This window comes from Sciurus vulgaris, assembly GCF_902686455.1.
Source record: "Sciurus vulgaris genome assembly, chromosome: 12".
Taxonomy (NCBI): domain Eukaryota; kingdom Metazoa; phylum Chordata; class Mammalia; order Rodentia; family Sciuridae; genus Sciurus; species Sciurus vulgaris.
The window spans coordinates 107167817-107183749 of record NC_136473.1 but is presented as its reverse complement, the minus strand read 5'-3'; positions in this window follow the sequence as shown (position 1 = coordinate 107183749).

Below are 15933 nucleotides of genomic sequence, written 5' to 3'. Positions count from 1 at the left end.
TGCTCTGATGACCCACACAGGCTGTCCCACAGCCATTAACCTGGGCCTCTTCCCAGTCCAACTAGCCTGGCTGATGATAGTCTGTTCCGTTTCCACCCTTGGGAAGAGGCATGTATCTACATTCTGTGTTTGGAGGTCTTTTTTTTAAAAAAATGTCTGTTGACAGGTGAAGCCCATACGTTCATGAAGTTGACACCTTTTCTCAAAAGTCTCCTGGATTCCCATTTCAACGCCCACAGCCTACTAAATGAGTGCTGTCAGGATCAAAGTTGCACCTCAGAAGTTGTTTGCCTGACAAGCCACTGCTGACTCTGGCAGAAAAACCTTTCAGCCACTCAAAACTTAGACATTTCCTTCCACTACACGTGGGCTGCAATCGCTAACCATGTTGATAAAATAAATATGACAATTTTGAAGGTCAAAGAATGCCTTCAAAGAGGATACAGTTAATTCCCCTTCCCATACTTGATCTACATTTATCAAAGAGAGCTAGAAATCCTGAGGTTGTCTGTGTAGATCCAACCAGCTGTTTATACCTTGGTTTTTACTGTTGAATTACAAAAAGTGAATAGCTGGGAAATACAGACCTAGCTATGGTACTGCAGGTGACAGAAACAGGAAGAGGTCCAAGGGCACAGAAAAGAACTTAAACAAGAAGCTAGGTTGAGGGGGCCCTTCGTGGAAAGAAACTTCAGAGCAGGACTCACTGGGCAGGCATGGAACCCAGTTGTGAGAAATTAGGGGGTGGAAAGGAAGTAATAACCCACATAAATTATTAAAGCCATCACACGAACAAGAACAAACTACCAGGAAAGCGGCTGTAGTCTACCTGATGATAGAGCGAAGGCTTAGCACACCCCAATGGTAGGTGGGCAGAAAAGATGGACGGGTCCGTCAAGCTGGCCACAGGCCCACAGTCCTGTAGATGAGGAGAGGAGGAGGTTGTGTGTATTAGAACTCACCTCAGCATGTTGACCAAAAGTGGTTACAAGAAATAGTTTGATAACCCCTTGCAAAGGAGGAAATGAGAGGTGAAATTCCTGCAAGAGCATGCAAGAATGACAGCAGGTGGTTGCTAAACCCCTTGTGAGATGGTAGGTCCAGCCACCTGGAGGGTTCTGATCTGCTCAGGAGGTCTGCAACTTTGGACCAGAACACCACTGCTGAGGAGAGGAGGAAGCAGACTCTGTGGCAAGGACTCTGCCTCTCTGCCCTTTCCCCGCCCTCACGGAGCCCCCGCACCCATGAATTTGGCCCGCAGCTCTGAGAATGCAGAGGTCCCACAGACATTGCCGGCTGGGCACAACCTCGGATCTCAGGCTGGCCAGATCCACAGTAAGAGTTCTAACCATGTGGAAGCTAACCTTCTCTGAAGGATGATTTGGTAATAAGCAATGGAAATGTTGAAGCCCATTGTCTTTGCTCCAGAAACTTCATTTGGGAGACTCTGACCTCTGGAAATACTCACAAACATATATATATACAAAGACAGTGAAGCACTGTTTATAATGGAAAGAATAAAAATATCCTAAATGTCCTTCTATAGGAGGTTGATTCAAATTATACAAGATCTATATTTTGCTTCTCTTAGAAACAGGATAGATATATATTGATTCTGTATTGATACAGAATGGACTCATTGTTCAAAGATTAAAAGACAAAAGATATATTTTATAATTTCATTTTTGTCATGTAAATCTTAAATAGGTTTATGTGTGTACATATTTTGGGGTATATGAATACACACACACACACACACACACACACACACACACACATACAAACACAAATATATGTCTCCACAAGTACATATATTGAAATAGTGTGGGAAAAATCTCACACCAAATAGTCACCTCTGAGTAGCTGGAATAGGGAAAAAAGAACCTTGATTTATTTATCTATTTATTTTTGCTCAATTGCAAAAATAAATTATTGTAATCTTAAAAAAATATTTTGTTTTACTTTATTAATTTTAAAAGTCAATAAAGATACTTTTTAAATTAAAATGATGTTTCATGTTGCTATTCAATTGGGGTTGCATTAGAATTAGACTAACCACATTACTTTAATACATAATAAAATTGTGTAAGGTATTTTCTGTTCTCTCTCAAACTTCAACAAATATAGGGAAATGGAACCATCACATCACAAACTGACCAGGGGTCATATCAGGTGGGCAGGGCAGGAGCCAGATCTTGTGGGACCTAAAGTTGACCACGTAGGATATCCATGACAAATACCCCTCTATTTATTATGGGATTAGGGCCTGACAGACCAATTGCACATCATAAATACCTCAGGCTAAAAATGCATTGCACACACCTGACCTGCACAGCACCTGTGTAGGGTGTTGCTGCCCTTGGGATCCTGCGGCTGACTGTGGCTATCTCTCTGCCATTGCCCAGCATCTCAGGAATACTCTGCATTACTGGCCCAGGAAAAGAATAAAATTCAAAATTAGGTGCATGGTTTCTATGAATGCATATTGCTTTCACACCGTCTTAAAGTAAAAAAAAAATCACAAGGCAAACCATTATAAATCAGGAACCATTTTATATAATTTTAAGAAAAATACAAAACTAGGAGTATAAATCAGATGAGAGTGAATGTTTATTTAGAAAAAGAAAGAACATCTCTAAAAACGCTTTAAGAAAGCTGAAAATCACACAACAATCACACAATCCAGAAAAACAGCATAATTTTATTAGCTAATACCTTTCTTTAATACTACTTACCTAAATTTTTCTGCCTGAATATTCTTTAATAATGATTTTTAATGTCATTTTCTTTGAACGGAGCAGACTAGTTTTTTCTATAACACAGTTGATGGAAATTTGTATTATCAATTGATAATTTAAAAGTTTCTTTTTGTTTCACAATTCATTATTGGTCATGGCATTCAAAACATTTAGCATTATTTTCATTTAGAGAGAAATTTCTATCAAGTTTATTTCATATGTGAACTGTAAAATTTCAGGGCATATAACATTTTCTTGTAGAAAGTGATTCATCTTAAATGATGTTTCATTAGAATTATAAATCTGTCATCAGTGTCCAATGGTAGTGACATATTTAAGTTTTAGGTTATTCTTTGTTTGTTAATAATTAACAAGAGATATTAATTATTTTCAAGTTGTTTTCATATGAATATGACTAACTCCTCTTCATTAATTAAATTATCAAATAAGCTAAAAAATCAATGATTACCTCTGCTGAAATTTATCTCTTCTTCCTAATGAAAAAGGTTTTGGGAGTATGATCTGCCTAATGTTTCTCATGGCGTCACCAAATTTTATCAGGACAAGATCATCAAACACACACATGCAACATAACATGAAAACATACAATTTTACACATAAATATACTCCAAATGTGTAATACTGCTTATATGTCCTATAAACCAAGAATTCTGACCAACTCAGTTTCACACAATTTTCTCTAAAAACTATGTGATGCCTCATAGTTATATATTCTGCCTTAAAAATAAATGCATTGCTGACATGAGAGAATTCTCACTTTGAGGATTTCTGAATTCTGGGCCCCTCACTTTCACAGCCTACTTAAGGCCCAGGAAAGGGCCTTATCAATGAGCACATGTGATTATATGTTCATCAGATTTGGAAAGTAAGATCCTCTTGGCACCGATGGTTAAGAACACTGTGTCCTTCCACACCGATTTCCCCTCCATCACGTTGGGCAGCATTAGTAGCAATCAGTTTTCAGATCTGGACTGAATCATTTAATGGGAATCCAACTCTTTGCAATTCTGCAATCTCATAACCAGAAGAACTTTCTGGCTTTCATCCCCACTTGGAGACTCCAAACCCTGCCTCCCTTCCATGAGTCGACATCTGTATGTGTCACCATGGCACACACTCATCTGACAACTCCATCTCCCCTCCCATCGTCCTGCTCCAGCACCAGAGGAGTCCACACATTAGAGGATTGAATTAGGGTTCTCTAGAGGAACATAATCAACAGGAAGGATGATATAAAAGGGGGACTTATTAGCTTGGCTTATGTGACCAGAAGCTGAAGAGTCCACAATGGCTGTCTGCAGGCTAGAGAGCTGGAAGAACCAGTAGCTGCGCAGCCCAAGAGGCTGAAGCCTCAGAACAAGAGGAATCAACGGTGCTACCCTAGTCCGAGACAGAAGGCTTCTGGAAACTCCCTGGAGATCACTGGCAGAGTCTATTTTGGAAAAATGAAGAAGGGAGAGTCTGATATCCTCAGGTGATGTCAGCACCAATCAAGAACCCACTGGAGAAGACACAAGCTTGCATCTGCATCTGCTTCCTTGTTCTTCCAATTTTTATTCCATCCAAGCCACCATCCTATTGGGTGGTGCTGCCCACACTTAGGGAGGGGATCCACTTTAGTTCACTATCCCACATGCCAATCATTCCTAGACACACCCTCATTAACACACAGAAATCTCTTAATCATCGGTATCTCTTAATCCAAGCAAATCGACGATTCAATTTAAACATTACAAGAATCCAGTACTCCTGGAAGCCGTTCCAGTGCGGGAATGTCTAGCAATGTTCCAGAAATGACAACAAACATGTAAACACATCCCACTAAACCTAAAATAAACAAATACTCAACTTCTCAAAAATGCTCACTGCCAACACTACTGACATACAGGATGTTTGACAGAGGAGATGTTGGAGGATTGAGAAAAAAGGATCTTATCTTACCATGTAAAAGTATCTGCATTTTACAAATTTTGCTAAAACAAACATCATGTGAACCCATGGCTGATATCCTTCTAAGGAGCCCGTGTCCTGAGGGACCCTGAGGCTTAAGTTTCTTTAGCTTCATGAAAAGTCTTTCTTTGAACAGAAGACACTGCTGAGGAGGAAACTCTAAGGGGAAATGATCATCAGCACAGTCCAATAATTCACCAATGGACCAGATAAAGACCCTTTCTATGGCCGACAAGACCTGCCAGGTGACCTCCCCCTGCCTCTCCAGCCTCGTTTCCAAATTGGAAGCCAGGTCTCCACACCCTCCCTCTCTGGCTTCCTTCTGTTACTCCTTTGTGTCACTCCTCCCTTAAGTGTTTTGCCTACAAATGTGGTTCTCAGACCTGGTGGTGCATAAGAACCTTCCAGGAGAATGTATAAATGTCAATGCCTGGACCCCATCCTAGGGTAATTAAATCAAAATATCTAGGACTGGACCCCAGCATGAGTGCTGAAAATTCTCCCCAGGTGATTCCAGCGCAGCTAGGATAAGGAGCCTCCCTATTGGGCTTCTCTTCAAACACCTATTGACTCCTATTCTTCCTTCACATCCCAAATGAGACAGATATTTCCCTGCCCACCTGGACCACGTCACATCCACCATATTGCCCACCCTCATCAATCCTGTATGATAATGGCAATAGCTAACATTTATCAAGTTTTATTGTGTGTTAGCCACCCTTCTAAGGACTTTGCTATTGTCAAAAGCAAAGAAAGTATCTGAAAACTTAGAAGTGAGCAGCTTCTGTATCACAAATATTTAAGTTCAGATCCTTATCATACATTGTATGCATGATTTTAATTTCACATTATCTTATTTAACAAACGAAGAGAAGAGCAAAAGATAAAAAAAATGATTTGTCTCTGTGGTTTGTGTAGCGTGGATTTCTCCATTTATGCATAGTAGGTAGAATATCATCACTAAGTGTGTGCTGGTTCATCTTCTAGGCAAATGTAACTGGAAAGTGACCCAAAGAGATATGTCAATTTAAAGAAAAATCCTTTGTCAGCCATCTCTGGCACATTCTTGGTTATTTCTACATTTTTAACTGATTCTCTCTACATCTGCATCTAATGTGTTATCTAACCCTTTCATTGAGTTTCTAATGTTAATTACTACATGTTGTTCTAGTTCTACTTTATTCTTTTTTCAGATCTACTTAGTTACTCCTGTCTGTAAGATCTTGTTTCTTTCTTGCTTCTTTTTCCTTCATTGATTTCTTTATTCATTTTGAACAAATTTACTTTTAAGTATTTGAGTAATCCCAATAACTAAAGTTTCTAAGGATTGATTCTATGGTTTGCATTTTGGGCCCTGGGTTGAGGATATGTTCTTCCAGAGAGAGTTTATATTTGCTTCTACCAGATGTCCAATGATTCACTTTTATGATAGGGTCTTGGTTTGGTTGTTATTATACCATATGAACAATATAAATTTGAACCCAAACTATGTGAGAATAGTAGTATAGTTACTTATACATCAGGAAACTTTTTTTCAGTCAGTCCTGAGCCAGAAGTATTCTCCAGTCCACCCTGATCACTGTTCTTGCTGCCTTTGATGATGCTACTTTATGCATAGGGATCTCAATTTCATTTCCAGTTGGTCTAAACCTTTATTTTCTGCCCTTGTGAAGTCATTAAAACACAAACTCAGTGATTACTAAGACCTACAACTCTTCTAGACTTCAGTTTTACTATAAAGTTTTACCCTGGGAATTTTCCTATCTTTATTTTAAATTCAGTTGTACATTGGAAAGAATGCTTGTACTTTATCCAGAACTTCTAGTATAGTATATACATAGGCCAGTAATATAGTCTTTTTTAATATTTTTTAGTTGTTGATAGACCTTTATTTTTATTTATTTGTATGCAGTGCTGAGAATTGAACCGGGTGCCTCACACATGCTAGGTGAGTGCTCTACAACCCCAGCCCTAACACAGTCTCGTATTATCATGACCAAGTGTTATGTACTACGCATAGTTACACAACTAGCAGGGCAGTGGGTTTGCTTACACCTGCATCTCCACAGACATGAGTAGAGTGCTGCACTGTGATACTCTCCTGGCTACTCTGTCAATAAGAAATGGGAATTTTTCAACTCTGTTGTAATTTTATGGAACCCCTGTTCTACAGGTGGACCGCTGTGGACCAAAACATCATTATGCAGTGCCACATTGGTTCTATTGCTTTGGGGAACCCAGACTGGTATAGCCATAGGTCTAAGCAAGGTTTATCATTAATATTAAATCTATTTTTTTCAAAAAATATTGATAATGTCCTATCTTGTGGCCAGGTGCTTGAGAGGCCCAATTAGATCATCCTTGTTTTGGTCTTGTAATGAGGTTGACTTGGTCTGATGAGAGCACTCGCCACTTTTTATTATTTGTTTGTACTTGCATCGTTAATATTGTCTTCAAAACCCATGGTTTCTTTATAAGGATTTTAAAACCATTTGTCTCTAAGCTTCATTTTCTATTTTCGAATATTTTATATTAAGGAGAGACATCAGCAAGATGGCTGACTAGAAATGCGGGGCATGCTTCACTACATAGAGAGGGAGAAGGAGAGGGAAAGAGAGGGGAAGAGGAAGAGGGGGTGGGAGGGAGACAGACACACCAAAACAAACAAAAGCAACAGCTCTTCCCCTGGAGCATTGGAAACAGGGCCAGAGTGAAGTGGGGCTAGGACAGAGACCTCACAGAGCATGAAGCACATCACGGTCTTGCAAAGAAGAGAACTAAGCACACAGCATCTACTATCCTGTGTCCTGAGTGAAGTAAAGAGGCCTTAGCAGTTCTAAACATCGTTATGCAGCTCATGACTGTGCTTACCTGTGCGTGTGTGTGTGTGTGTGTGTGTGTGTGTGTGTGTGTGTGTAAAATCTTCTATTGGTTCCATTTCTCTGGAGAACTCAGATCCATCTAACTGTATATTTGGGCAAGACTCTTCATTAACAATAAATTCATTTTTTAAAAAAATGGCTGATAACTTCTGATCACCACCCATGCCACAGACACCTGAACTATTTACTGCTGCAGAAGCCTGCAGCCCTCATAGAACCTAAGCCCAGTGTGGGAAGCTGCCAGGTTACCCACCACTGCATTGCCCCAGAGAAAGAGCCCAGACCACAGTACACCCTCGCCCCACCACATCCCACTACACAGCATGATCTTGAGATGAAGCAGCCAGGGAGCAGACCTTAGCAGCTTAACCAAACCAGCTTTGCAAGCCAGATGATGTCTACCCTCTTTCTAGGTACCCTTGGAAAGCCCCTGAGCAGCCTGTCCTAAGGAGGCTTGGCCCACCAAGGCCCCTGGGAAGGAGCCAGACAGCCCCATCCATCATTCTGTAGCCCCAAGAAGCAGTGAGGCAGGCTTTCCTGAGAAACTTTGTCAGTCAAGGCTCCAAAAAGTATCCAGGAAACCCCATCCACCCATGACCCTGGGAAGTGACCAAACAGCCTGCTCTGAGAGACTCAGCCCACTGACACCTTGGGCAGCAACTGGATGACGCTGCCCACCCCTTACACCTCCAATAAACAGCCAAGCAGCCTGTTCTGAGTGACTGATCCACTCTTGGTCCTTGAGAAGCAATGGCACAGCCCACCCTGAGCAGGTTCTCCCCCAGAGATGCCATGAAGTCAGCCCTCCTACCCCCCAGGGCACATTAATTCAACCCGGCCTCCATGCAACCCTCAAAACACTGTGCCCTTCTCTGCTACCATGCACCCTGTGCCACACCCACCTAGGCCCACTAGAGGAGCCCCACATCCATATGGCCCTTTCCTCCATTGCTGTACTGACTGAGTCTCACCTGCACCAGAGTGGCCCCACCTCCACCTAAACCATGGAGACTGATAGGTGTCCCACACCTCTCCCATGTCACCCTAAGCACACAGCAACCAGAGCTTCTGAAACTCACCCTACCTAAGAGAACCACATCCCAGTTGGTGATAAAAACCCACAACCCCTCCAGCCTAGGCCACTGAGATAGCCAGAGGCATCACCAATGTTGATTGCAACTCCAAAAGCTCAGACGCTTCACTAGAGCACCCACCTGGAACCAAAGCAAGGTGGTCTATCCAACCAATAACCTCGAGCACATCACCAGGAAAAAGTCTTTTACTACAAAAGCCACCCTATATTAATATAGACAAGCAATTCACCGGATGCACAAATAGCAACATAGGTACACAGAAGCATGAAAAACAAGGTAACATGATGCTTCCAAAAGAACACAATAACTCCATAGGAACAGACTCCAAAGGAAAAAATATCAACAAATTTCCTGAAAATAATTCAAAGTAATGATTTTAAGGAAACTCAATGAGATACAAGAGCATACCAAAAGACAATGCAATGACATTAAAAAGGCAATTCACGATCTGAATGAAAAATTAACAGAGACAGAGATTATAATAATAAAGGACCAAACCAGGCATGGTGGCACACACCTGTAATCCCAGTGGCTTGGAAGGCTGAGGCAGGAGGATCACAAGTTCAAGGCCAACCTCAGCAACTTAGTGAGACCCTGTCTCAAAATAAAAAATAAAAAATGGGCTGGAGATGTGGCTCAGGGTTAAGCGCCCCTGGTTTCAATTCCTGATACGAAGAAAAAAAAAAAAAAAAAAAAAAAGAACCAAACTGAAAGTTCAGAGTTAAAGAATTCAATAAATAAAATTTTAACTACAGCTAAAAGTCTCAACAGCAGGCCATATTAAGTAGAAGAAAGAATTTCTGAGCTTAAAGACAAGTCTTTTGAAGTAACCCAATCAGACAAAAAGAAAAAAGAAAGCCTATAAGACTTAGGGGACACCATTAAGCTAACAAACACTTGAGTTATGGGTATTCCAGGAGGGAAGAGAAGAAAAGCACAGAACACCTATTCAATGAAATAATAGCTGAAAACTTTCCAAATCTTGGGACATATATTGACATCCAGACCCAGGAAGCTCAAAGGACGCCAAAACAGGACTTCTCCAAAGCATATTAGAGTCAAACTGTCAGATACAAGACAAACTGTGAATTCTAAAATTAGTGAGAAAAAAGTATCAAGTCACACAAAAGGAAATACCTATTAGACTAACAGCATATTTCTCAGCCGAGTCCTTACAGGCCAGGAGAGAATGGAATGATACAGTCATAGTTCTGAAAGAAAAAAAATTGCCAACAAAGAATACTATCCCTAGCAAAGCTATAAAATAAGAATAAAAAATAAGAATACACTTAAAAAAAAGTTTCCAAGACAAGCAAAAACTGAGGGAATTCATTGCCACTGGGGCAGCCCAACAAGAAAACTTAAGGGAACTCATACTAGAAGCAAAAGGACAAGAGCTACCATTATGAAAACATGCAGAAGTTCAGAACTCATTAGTAGTTCTCATGGGAGAGAAGAAAACCAAATCTGACCCTACAAATAACCACCCAGCCACAACCATGAATGCGAGAGGAAGAGAAGAACAGATCACATACAAAACAAGCCAGAAAAAATTAACAGTATGACAGTAGAATGTTCCTACTCATCAGTAATAACCTTGCATGTAAATAGATTAAATTTGCCAGTTAAAAGATTTACATGAGCTAATTGGATAAAAAAATAAGACCTGATGATATTGTGCTCAAAAGCAAAAGAAACTAACTTCACCAGTAAAGATGCACATGGGCTGAAAGTAAAGAGATGAAAAAAAATATAGACCTCAAACGGAAACCAAAAACAAGGAGAAGTAGCTATATTTATATCAGATAAAATAGACTTTAAGTCAAACACTTTAAAAAGGTGACAAAGAAGGTCACTATATAGTGATAAATGGATCACTAAACAAAAGAAAATAACAATTATAAATTGATGAAATAACCAATCATATAAAGCAAACATTATTAGACCGAAAGAAAAGATAGATTTCAATATCGTAATAGTGAACTTCAATGCCCACTTTCATCAATGGATAGATTATTCAGACAAAAAAATTAACAAAGAAACATCAGAGTCAAACTATACTATACAACCAAAAGGACCTAACACAAATTTACAGAAAATTTCATCCAACAGATGCAAAATACATGTTCTTCTCATTGGTACATGGGATAGTCTCCAAAATAGGTCATTAGGCCACAAACAAGTCTCAAAAGTTTTTGTTTTTTTTTTTAATTTGAGCATATGTCTTGTATCTTCTCTGACCACAATAAAATAAATTAGAAATCAATAAGAGGAACCCTGTAAAGTTACACAAACACATGGAAATTAAACAACACTCTCTTGAATGACCAATAAGTTTATGAAAAACTTGATATTCATGTGCAGGAAGAAGAAACAGACAAACACAGGGAAATGCTACAGGATATAAATATAAACAAAAAAAAATTATATGAGACCCAAAAAAAGGCAGACAATAAAAGCAAAATTTGACAAATGGGCCTGCATAAAACTAAAAGCTTCTGTACAGCAAAAGACATAATCATCAGAGTGAAGAGAGAAACTACAGAAAGGGAGAAAGTATTTGAAAACTATTTATCCCAGAAGAGATTAACACCCAGAATATATAAAGAACTCAACAACAACAACACTAAATCTGATTTTAAAATGAGCAAACAATATAAACAGACATTCCTCGAAAGAAAATATGCAAATAACCAATGAGTATGTGAAAAACACTCAGCATCACTAATCATAAGGGAAATGGAAATCAAAACCACAATAAAATATCACCTCACCCTAGATAGAAGGGCTATCAACAAAAAGACAAAAAGTAACAAATGTTGAGAATGTAGAGAAAGGAAAATTCTCATACACCATTTGTGGGAATGTAAATGGGCACAGTTATTATAAAACACAATATGGATGGTCCTCAATAAACTAGAAACAGATCTACTATATAGTCCCACATCCCACTACTGGGTACATATCCAAAGGAGATGAAATCAGAATATCAAAAGGAAACCGGCATTCCCGTACATATCACAACACTCTTCATAATAGTCAAGACATGCCATCAAGCCAGGTGTCCATGGGCAGATGAATAGATGAAGAAAATGAGGCTTATATACACAGTGGAATATTATTCAGTCATACGAAAGGATGCAATCCTGACAGTCACACGTGGGTGAAACTGGAGGACATTGTGCCACATGAAATAAGCCTGGTACAGAAAGACAAGGACTGCGTGTTCTCACTCACACGTGGGAGATGTGATCTCTTACAAGTGGAGAACAGAACAGTGGTTCCCAGAGTCTGGGAAGCGGGTTGGGAGGGCAGATATAGAGAGGAAGGTTAACAGGCATGAGGTGCAGCTGGATAGGAGAAAGGACTTCCCGTGGTAGCACAGTAGGGGAGCTACAGCCAAAAACAATTAATTGTATATTTCAAAATAGCTGGTAGAGAGGATGTTGAATGTTCTCAACACAACAAAATGATAAATTTCAGGATTGATGGGCATTCCAATAACCCTGATCTGATCATTACACACTGTGTACGTGAATTGAAACATCAGACTGTACCCCATAAATATGCACAATTGTTATAAAAATAAAAAGTACATTTTTACAAAAAAGGAAAACAGTATTAGTAACATTAAAGGTCTATTTTAAAGCCAAAAACTTAATTTTGTGGGTGCCAGGAGGCAGGTAAAGTTGCAATTCTTTCACCCTCGGTCAAAGATACACTCTTAGTTGTTCTTCCCATACCTCAGCCAAAAGGCCAGCATGTCCACAAGCCTGAGAGCATGGAATAATCAATGCCTGCATTGACTTTGAGCCAATTTGCCACAGAACGCTGGAGAATCACTTTGCCTACTACCAATTGGCCTTCTGTGCTTTGCAAGAGGAATTTCCAGCCCAGACCACAGCAGAGCTTCTGTGACTACACTCTGTTAAAGTGAAAGTCCAGCTGGTGTGAACTTCCAGTCACCACAAAAGCCCAACTACTGTAAGATTTTTTTATTTCGTTACCTAACCTGATTTTGTAATGCCCTGGGCAATTCTTCACACCAAAGTGTGTCTCAGATGCAATGCACAAAGGGCAACTAGAGAAGTGTGCCAATTCCAGGTTTCCCCCAAAGAGTTGGTCATCCATCCTGCCTAGAGGTCGTTACCATGTTTGGCAGATGAAGCTCCTGGCTTGCCCATCAGACAGCTTAGGACCTTAGCAGGCAAGGGCAAGTCCTGGCCACAAAGCTATAGGTCAGAAGAGTGGCTGGTGGCTTTCAAACAATCCCCTAGAAGGCTTTCTTTGACACAGATCTCGGAGCCCCACACCCAGAGTTTCTGATTCAGGGAGTCCGAAATGAAGGCTGAGAATTTGCAGTTCTAACAAGGTTTCGGGTGATGTTGATGCTGCTGACCCGAAAACCACACTTAGAAGGGGACCCTAGACTAGACCAAATGATAAATCAGCATTTGTCCAGCATCTTCCGCCCAGTATTTTGTAACATAAAGAAGTTCAAAAAATAGGTTTGGGTCTCTTCCTGGGAACTCCCTAGTTTGTAGGACCATTTGATTCCCTGTGTTTTGTACAAGCCCAGAGAACAAAGGACAATCAATTCCATATTGCACTTTCTCACGGATATGCGTACATAACAGTTAGGATTTGAAAAAGTATCATCAAACAGATTAAGGTAGTAAATGATCTTCCATCAGTTTTTGTGTTCTGTCTGTTCCTTTGCTTGCTTACTTGCTTATTTGTTTGTGCTCATTACCAAGCCTGGAATGCAACCCAGGAAGCAAGAGACAGACTCCATGGGTGTTAGCTGTCCATGGCCGTTACAAAACAGCCGAGAAAACCAACTTAGGGGAGGAAGGATTTGTTCTGACTCAGAGTTTCAGAGCTTCCAGTCCATAGTCCCTTGGCTCTGCTGCTTCTGGGCCTGTGGTGAGGCAGCACGTCATGGTTGAAGGACAAGGCTAAAGAAAGGGCTCACCACATAGTGGTCAGGGAGCAAGGAAGGCAAGAGAAGGGGCCAGGGACAAGAGAGAGCTTTCAAGGGCACATCTCAAGGTCCACTACCTCCACTGAGGCCCCATTTTGTAAGTTTCACCAGCTCCCAAAAGCTCATTCAATAAGAAGTCTTTGACGTTAATTAAGTGACGAGGTGAGAGTCCTCGTGACCCCCATCACCTCCTCAAGGTCCCACCTCTGAACATTGCTGCATGGGGGTCAACATGTGAGCTCTGGGGGACACCTCCAGCCATAACACACACCCACCGAAGTTCTCCTGTGGACTGACTGTGTGGTGTTGGGTATGTCCCTGGGCCTGTGTGTGGTGACAAACTCAGACCTATCTGACCTCACAGACATAATACCTCCTAGGGGCAATTCTCCAGGCACAGCTCTGCCCTGGCCATGAAGATGCTCTAGGGATGAGCTCATCCTAGGACACACAGAGGTATCAGGACCCACCTGACCCCCACAGAAAGCAACAGAGCTGCAGCCCACCACAGAGGGGAGGGCACTAGCAGGCACCAACACAAAGACCCGTGCTTGGAGAACAGGCCATCTTGGATTCTATACTGAGTTAAAAGGTTCAAGTCATTTAACCCATGTGACAACCCTATGAAGAGTTACCATTATCCCTGTGTTGGGATCACTTTTCCCAGTCATTCCCCACCTGGGTTCATCCCTCATCTCCTTCAAGTCTCTGCTCCAGTGTCACCTGCCCAGAGAGGCCAGTCCTGACCACCTCATTAAACAGCAATGTACTCTGACAGCCACGAAAGTCCCCCGTGTTGGCCTGCTCTACTGTCCCCGTCACAGCACCACATCCTGACATCCTGTCTGAATCCACTCAGGTTGAGTGTTTCCTGTCGCCCCCCCATAAAGGCAAGTTTCCTAAGATGGGGGATCACTGTCCGTCTTTCTCGCTCAGGTATCCCAAGTACCCAGCAGGGGAAGGCAAACTTTCCACGGACGGACAGGTTGCAAAGATCTCTGGCCTTGTGAGCATATGGCTTCCTTCAGGACTGCTCAGCTCTGCCTCGGCCAGTGTGGCTGAGGTCCAGTGAAGCTTCGTGAGCACTGAAACTCCAACAGAAGATGGTCTTCACACATTGCAGCAGATTTTTTCTTTGTATTCTTTTCAACCACTTTAAAAAAATCCATCAGCCATTCTTAGCTCACGGCCTTACTAACAGGCAGCAGGCTGGGTTTGGCCCACAGGCCCCAGACCGCGACCCCTGACTTAGACCCTAGGGTTCAAGCGGAAGCTGTGCGCCAACATACTCAGGGCACTTGAACCTGTGGTGCCATTTTAAGTGCCTCACACGCGTCGTGTGCGTGCTGCCACGTGTCTGCCAAGGGCCTTGGGCTTGGTCCACCGTGCAGTGTGGCCCATCTGAGTCAGTGAGATTGGCAGGACGAGAGCTGCTCAGCTTCCACAGAGGGTGGACCATGCTGACCCCGCGCTCCTCGCCCATCTCACGCTGCTCCTCCTCGTACTACAACCGTGCCTTTGGCGTGAGCCACGGGCTGAGCTTATGACAGTCTTTGAAACAACCCACAGAGAGAGGACACCAGGTTACAGGAGGTATGACTCACGCTGGGAAGAGGCGAGTTAGCTCATCCCGCCGCACAGCAGGGTGTTACAGGACCTGGAGGGTCCCTGCGCATCATCTCACCCGCGCCGCTGACCAGAGTGCTGGGGGACAGAGGCCAGGGCCTTAGGGGGCCCCAAGCGGACCAGTACCTCAGGGCTGAGGTTCCTAGACACACTCCACTGGCCAAGACTGCACTAGACAGTCCATAACCCACGCTGGCACACACAAAGGAAGCAGGCCCCTGCTACAGTAAGTGCTCCATAAATACTTGAATGAAGGAACACCCGGGTGGCTCCAGACTACATGGGAGGAACGCCATCCAGGTGAGCAGGCTGGGCAGCTGCTTACCCTCCCACTTGTATCCACCAGGGCAGAATCAGGACTGACGCCCCAGGGCCTGACCACTCTTCTTTTTTTTTTTTTTTTTTTTTTAGCAGAGCTCCTAGTTATTTAGACAGAAGGTGTGGGTCACACCCAAGTCCAGGAGAATGACCAAGTCATGTTGCTTTCCATCTGTCACCTCCACCAGGGACCCCAGGCAGAAGATCCTCCAGGCAGCTGAAAGCCTGACTCTGGACGGAGATAAAACCTGAGGGAGAGACAGTTGTCAAGAGTGAATGCCTTGGAAGTGGACGGGTCACCGAGGGTGACGGGGCAGGAG